This window comes from Chiloscyllium plagiosum, chromosome 14 (assembly GCF_004010195.1).
Source record: "Chiloscyllium plagiosum isolate BGI_BamShark_2017 chromosome 14, ASM401019v2, whole genome shotgun sequence".
Taxonomy (NCBI): Eukaryota; Metazoa; Chordata; class Chondrichthyes; order Orectolobiformes; family Hemiscylliidae; genus Chiloscyllium; species Chiloscyllium plagiosum.
This window is the reverse complement of record NC_057723.1, coordinates 29,616,709-29,624,015: the sequence shown is the minus strand read 5'-3', so window position 1 is coordinate 29,624,015 and position 7,307 is coordinate 29,616,709.

Sequence of the window (7,307 nt, the reverse complement as noted above, 5' to 3'; positions counted from 1 at the left end):
TTTTGACCCTCGAGCCTGCTCCACCATTTATTATGGTTGTGGTTGATCTGGTCTCGCTTCAACTCAAATTTCCTTCCTGCTCTCCATAACCCTTCAACTCATTGCTAATTAAGAATCTGTCTCTCTCCTTAAATTTATTTAGTGGCCATGCATACACTGCACTATGGTGTAGGAAATTTCACAGATTCACAAATCTTTGAGAGAAGTTATTCCTCCTCATTGTACTAAACTGTGACCTCTCGTTCCAGATTGCCTCATGTGAGGAAACATCTTTTCTGTGTCTACTTTTTCAATCCCCTGCAGCATCTTCTCCACTTGAATTAGATCTCCTCTCTTCTAAACTTTAGAGAGTATGGGCCGACACTGTTCAATCTCTCTTCATGACACAAGCTGCTCATCTCTGGAATCAATCTAGTGAACGTCCTCTGAACTGCCTCCAAAGCAACTACATTTCTCTGCAGGGGAACTAAAACTGAGTGCAATACTCCAGGTGCAGCCTCACTATACCTTTCACAGTTTCCACAATATCTCCCTACCTTTATACCCTACTCCTTTATCAATAAATGCCAAAATTCCATTTACCTGTTATACCTACATACTAATGGTCTGCAATTCATCCATGTGAACACCCAGATCTCTCTGTTCTGAAGCACTCTGAAGTTTCTTTCTGTTTAGTTAATAAGTTGCTTTTGTATTATTCTGACCAAAATGCACATCTCACACTGATCCATGTTAAAATTAATTTGCCTAATTTTAGCCCATTCACCTAACTTCAGCAGTATTTCTGTGTTCTTATATTTTAACCCTCTTGAAATGAATGTTAACATTGCATTTGTCTTTCCAACTGCCAGTTGAATCTGCAAGTTAACCTTAAAAGAATCTTGAACTAGAACTCTTAAGAATTCTGAAGCCTTTCCCTGTTTAGAAAATAGTATGTGGCTCTGTTCTTCCTACCAAAGTGCATAACCTCACACTTTCCCAAACTGTGTTCCATTTGCCATGTCTTATCCCACTGTCCTAGCCTCTCCAAGGCCTTCCACAGCTTCCCACTTCCTCAACTCTACCTGTCCTCCACTTATCTTCGTGTCATCTGCAAACTTAGCAACATTGCCCTCAGTTCCTTCATCCCGATTGTCAATATATAACAGGAATAGTCATAGCTACAAACTGAACTTTGTGGAACTCTACTAGTCACCAAAAGCAATCCTGAAAAAGACCCCTTCAACTATATTCTCTGCCTTCTGACAGTCAGCCATTCCTCTTTCCAGTGATTCTTGAAAGTCCGCCAGCAATGCCTCCATAATTTCCTCAGCCATCTCCTTGAGAAGTCTATGGTGTAAACCATTTGGTCTGGAAGTTTTATGCCCTTGTATTCCACCTTTCAAACTTTCAGCTTCCCCAGCAATTTCTCCTTAATGATGGCTACTCCACTCAACTCTGTCCCGACTGTCTTGAAGTTTGGGTATGTTACTGGTGTCATCCACTGTGAAGACTGATGCAAAGTATTATTTATTCAGTTTCTCCACCATTTTTTTGTTTCTCTTTACGACTTCTCCAGCCTCATTTTCCAGAAGTCCAATGCCCCTTTCCTCTCTCTTACCTTTTTATATAACTAAAAAACCTTCTGCAAAATTATATATTACTAGCTAGCTTATCCTTATCTTTCTTCTTCTTTCCCCTTTTTTGCTTTCTTAGTTGTCTTCTGCTGGTTTTGAAAGGCTTCTCAACCCTCATGCTTCCCACTAATCTTAACCACATTGATTGCTTTTTCTTTTGCTTTTCTGCTGTCTCTGACTTCCCTTGTCACCCTTGGTTGCCCTGCCCTCCTCCTTAGTATGGTTCTTCTTCCTTAGGCTGAATTTCTGTTATGACTCCTGAATTACTCTCAGAAACGCCTGTCATTGCCGCTCCACTGTCTTCCCTGCTAGGCTCCTCTTCCAATCAACTCTGGCCAGCTCTTCTGTCATGTCTTTGTAGTTACCTTTCTTCGATTGTAATACCATTATATCTGATTCAAGCTTCTCTCTCTCAAACTGCAGGGTGAATTCTATCATATTATGGTCACTGCCCTCTAGGGGGTTCATTAGCTTGTTAATCAAGTCTGTCTCATTACACATCATCAAATCCAGAACTAGCTGGTGGGTCCAACACAAGCTGCTCCAAAAGTAAACATATCTTGACATTCATGAATTCCTTCTGATGGGATCCACCACCAACCTGATATTCTCATTCCTCCTGCTTATTGAAGTCCCACATGATTATTGTAATAGCCCCATTCTTACATGACTTTTCCAACTCCTGTTTATTTTCTGCCCCACATCATGACTATTGCTAGGAGGCCTGCACATCAGTGTCTTTCCTTCTTTGCAATTCCTCAACTCTACCCACACAGATTCTACACCTTTCTGACTCTATCACATAGAGTCATAGAGTTATAGAATTGTACAGCACTGAAACCGACTCTTCAGTCCAACTTGTCCATGCTGACCAGATATCCTAAATTAATCTAGTCCCACTTGGCAGCATTTGGTCCATTTCCCTCTAAACCCTTCCTATTCATGTGCCCATCCAGATGCCTTTTAAATGTTGTAATTGTACCAGTCTCGACCACTTCTTCTGGCAACTCATTCCATGCACACACCATCCTCTGCTTGAAAACTTTGCCCCCTATGTCCCTTTTAAATCTTTCCCCTCTCACCTTAAATCTATGCCCACTAATTATGAACTCCTCTACCCTGAGAAAATGACCTTGGTTATTCACTCTATCCATGTTCCTCACGATTATATAAACCTCTGTAAGGTCACCCCTCAGCCTTCAACTCTTCAGGGAAAATAGCCCAAACCTATTCAGCGTTGTCCTATAGCTCAAAACCTCCAACCCTGGCAACATCTTTGTAAATCTTTTCTGAACCTTTCAAGTTTTGGGGTAGAAGTGACCTGTACAAGAAGGACGGATTGCACCTAAATTGGAAGGGGACTAATATACTGGCAGGGAAATTTGCTAGAACTGGTTGGGAGGATTTAAACTAGTAAGGTGGGGGTGGGGGTGAGATCCAAGGAGATAGTGAGGAAAGAGATCAATCTGAGACGGGTACAGCTGAGAACAGAAGTGAGTCAAACAATCAGGGCAGGCAGGGACAAGGTAGGACTAATAAATTAAACTGCATTTATTTCAATGCAAGGGGCCTTACAGGGAAGGCAGATGAACTCAAGGCATGGTTAGGAACATGGGACTGGAATATCATAGCAATTACAGAAACATAGCTCAGGGATGGGCAGGACTGGCAGCTTAATGTTCCAGGATACAAATGCTACAGGAAGGATAGAAAGGGAGGCAAGAGAGGAGAGGGAGTGGCATTTTTAATAAGGGATAGCATTTCAGCAGTGCTGAGGAAGGATATTCCCAGAAATACATCCAGGGAAGTTATTTGGGTGGAACTGAGAAATAAGAAAGGGATGATCACCTTATTGGGATTGTATTATAGACCCCCTAATAGTCAGCGGGAAATTGGGAAACAAACTTGTAAGGAGATCTCAGCTATCAGTAAGAACAACAGGGTAGTTATGGTAGGGGATTTTAACTTTCCAAATGTCGACTGGGACTGCCATAGTGTTAAGGGTTTAGATGGAGAGGAATTTCTTAAGTGTGTACAAGACAACTTCTGATTCAGTATGTGGATGTACCTATTAGAGAAAGTGCAAAACCTGACCTACTCTTGGGAAATAAGGCAGGGCAGGAAACTGAGGTGTCAGTGGGGGAGCACTTTGGGGCCAGCGACTATAATTCTATTCATTTTAAAATAGTGATGGAAAAGGATAGACCAGATATAAAAGTTTAAGTTCTAAACTGGAGCAAGGGCAATTTTGACGGTATTAGGCAAGAACTTTCGAAAGCTGATTGGAGGCAGATGTCCGCAGGTAAAGGGACGGCTGGAAAATGGAAGCCTTCAGAAATGAGATAACAAGAATCCAGAGAAAGTATATTTCTGTCAGGGTGAAAGCGAAGGTTGGTAATAATAGGGAATGCTGGATGACTAAAGAAATTGAGGGTTTGGTTAAGAAAAAGAAGGAAGCATATGTCAGGTATAGACAGGATAGATTGAGTGAATTCTTAGAAGAGTATAAAGGAAGTAGGAGTATACTTAAGAGAGAAATCAGGAGGGCAAAACAGGGACATGAGATAGCTTTGGCAAATAGAATTAAGGAGAATCCAAAGGGTTTTTACAAATATATTAAGGACAAAAGGGTATCTCGGGAGATCAGCAAGGCGGCCTTTGTGTGGAGCCACAGAAAATGGAGGAGATACTAAATTAATATTTTGCATCAGTATTTACTATGGAAAAGGATGTGGAAGATATAGACTGTAGGGAAATAGATGGTGACATCTTGCAAAATGTCTATATTACAGATGAGGAAGTGCTGGATGTCTTGAAATGGTTAAAGGTGGATAAATCCCCAGGACCTGTGATCAGGTGTACCCAAGAACTCTGTGGGAAGCTAGAGAAGTGATTGCTGGGCCTCTTGCTGAGTAATTTGTATCATTGATTGTCACAGATGAGGTGCCGGAAGACTGGAGGTTGGCAAACGTGGTGCCACTGTTTAAGAAGGCGGTAAAGACAAGCCAAGGAACTATAGACCGGTGAGCCTGACCTCAGTGGTGGGCAAGTTGTTGGAGGGAGTCCTGAGGAACAGGATGTTCATGTATTTGGAAAGGCAATGACTGATTAGGCATAGTCAACATGGCTTTCTGTGTGGGAAATCATGTCTCACAAATTTGATTGAGTTTTTTGAAGAGATAACAAAGAAGATTGATGAGGGCAGAGCAGTAGATATGATCTATATAGACTTCAGTAAGGCATTCGACAAGGTTTCCCATGGGAAACTGATTAGCAAGGTTAGATATTATGGAATACAGGAAGAACTAGCCATTTGGATACAGAACTGGCTCAAAGGTAGAAGACAGAGGGTGGTGGTGGAGGGTTGTTTTTCAGACTGGAGGCCTGTGACCAGTGGAGCGCCACAAGGATTGGTGCTGGGTCCCCTACTTACATAAATGATTTAGATGCGAGCATAAGAGGTACACTTAGTAAGTTTGCAGATGACACCAAAATTGGAGGTGTAGTGGACAGCGAAGAGGGTTACCTCAGATTACAACAGGATCTGGACCAGATGGGCCAATGGGCTGAGAAGCGGCAGATGGAGTTTAATTCAGATAAATGCGAGGTGCTGCATTTTGGGAAAGCAGATCTTAGCAGGACTTAGACACTTAATAGTTAGGTCCAAGGGAGTGTTGCTGAACAAAGAGACCTTGGAATGCAGGTTCATAGCTCCTTGAAAGTGGAGTTGCAGGTAGATAGGATAGTGAAGAAGGCATTTGGTATGCTTTCCTTTATTGGTCAGAGTATTGAGTACAGGAGTTGGGTGGTCATGTTGCGGCTTTACACGACATTGGTTAGGCCACTGTTTGAATATTGCGTGCAATTCTGGTCTCCTTTCTACTGGAAAGAGGTTGTGAAACTTGAAAGGGTTCAGAAAAGATTTACAAGGATGTTGCCAGGGTTGGAGAATCTGAGCTATAGGGAGAGGCTGAACAGGCTGGGGCTGTTTTCCCTGGAGCATCAGAGGCTGAGGGGTGACCTTATAGAGGTTTACAAAATTATGAAGGACATGGATAGGATAAATAGACAAAGTCTTTTCCCTGGGGTCAGGGAGTCCAGAATTAGAGGGCATAGGTTTATGGTGAGAGGGGAAAGATATAAAAGAGACCTTAGGGGCAACGTTTCATGCAGAGGGTGGTGTGTATAAGAAATGAGCTGCCAGAGGATGTGGTGGAGGCTGGTACAATTGCAACATTTAAGATGCATTTGGATGAGTATATGAATAGGAAGGGTTTGGAGGGATATGGGCCAGGTGCTGGCAGGTGGGACTAGATTGGGTTGGGATATCTGGTCGGCATGGACAGGTTGGACCGAAGGGTCTGTTTCCATGCTGTACATCTCTATGAATCTATAGCACCTTTCCTATAGCAAGGAGACCAGAACTGAATGCAGTATTGAAGAAGTGGCCTCACTAATGTCCTGTACAGCCACAACATGACATCCTAACTCCTATATTCAAAGACTTTTTATGATCAATTTAATTTCAATTCTTATGAACAGGGCAACCCCACACCCTCTGTCAATCTGCCTGGCCTTTCATTAGAATGTACACCCTTGGATATTTAGTTCCCAGCTCTTTACCCCTTGCAGCCATGCATCTCTGATACTAACATCATATCCAACAATTTCCTTCTGCATTACAAACTCATTTACCTTGTTTCATGTACTGCATGCATTTAAATATAACATCCTCAGTCCTGCATCGACTGCCCACTTTCTCATAATTATCCCCTTGTCTGCAGTGCCTGAAGTTAGATTTCTGACCCTTTCCATACTGTCCTTTTACTTGGTTCTGGAAACTTTAGTAGCTTCTGTAACTTTAATGAACCCCATCTCTTAACATTTTCCATAAATTTCCCTGAAACTAAACCCACTCCCCCCCCCCCCCCCCCAATGTGTTACTTTGATCATTTCTGAGCTGGTTTCAGGAAACTGCATATCTGATCCAAGCATATAATCACATTACTATTCACTCATATTTTATATTGTGCTCTGATACACTAACTCTCTTTTGTTTAGCACCATTTTATACTCCTTCAGTAGATCAGTTTACTTCAAATGATTTTATACTGTATTCGATTGTAATGGGCAAAATTCTTTTTGGACCATATAGTGATGAATGACATGTTGGTCTATACATAACAATGGACAGTGATGTTGGACTCTACAGTGACTGCAGACAATGATGTTATACCATATAGTGATCATTGATATGTTGGTCTATATAGAAACAATAGACAGTGATGTTGGACCATACAGTAACTGTAGATGGTGATACCAGACCATACAGTAACCTAGACAGAGATAATGGACAATACAGTGACCACAGACAATGCTGTTGCAACATCCAGTGACCATTCAGAGTGATTTTGGACTGTACATAGACATGAGATTGGACCACTCAGTGACCATGGACATGTTGGTCTGTGCAGTGACCATGAATATTGCCACTGGACTATACAGTGATCAAGGACAGTGACAGTGAACTGTACAGTGATCATAGACAGTGACACTGGACCATAACAGTGACCAAGGTCAATGACACGGAATTGTACAGTGACAGTGTACTCATGGACAGTGACACCGGACCATACCGTGACCATGGACAGTGACAGTCAACTGTACAGTGACCATGGACAGTGACACTGG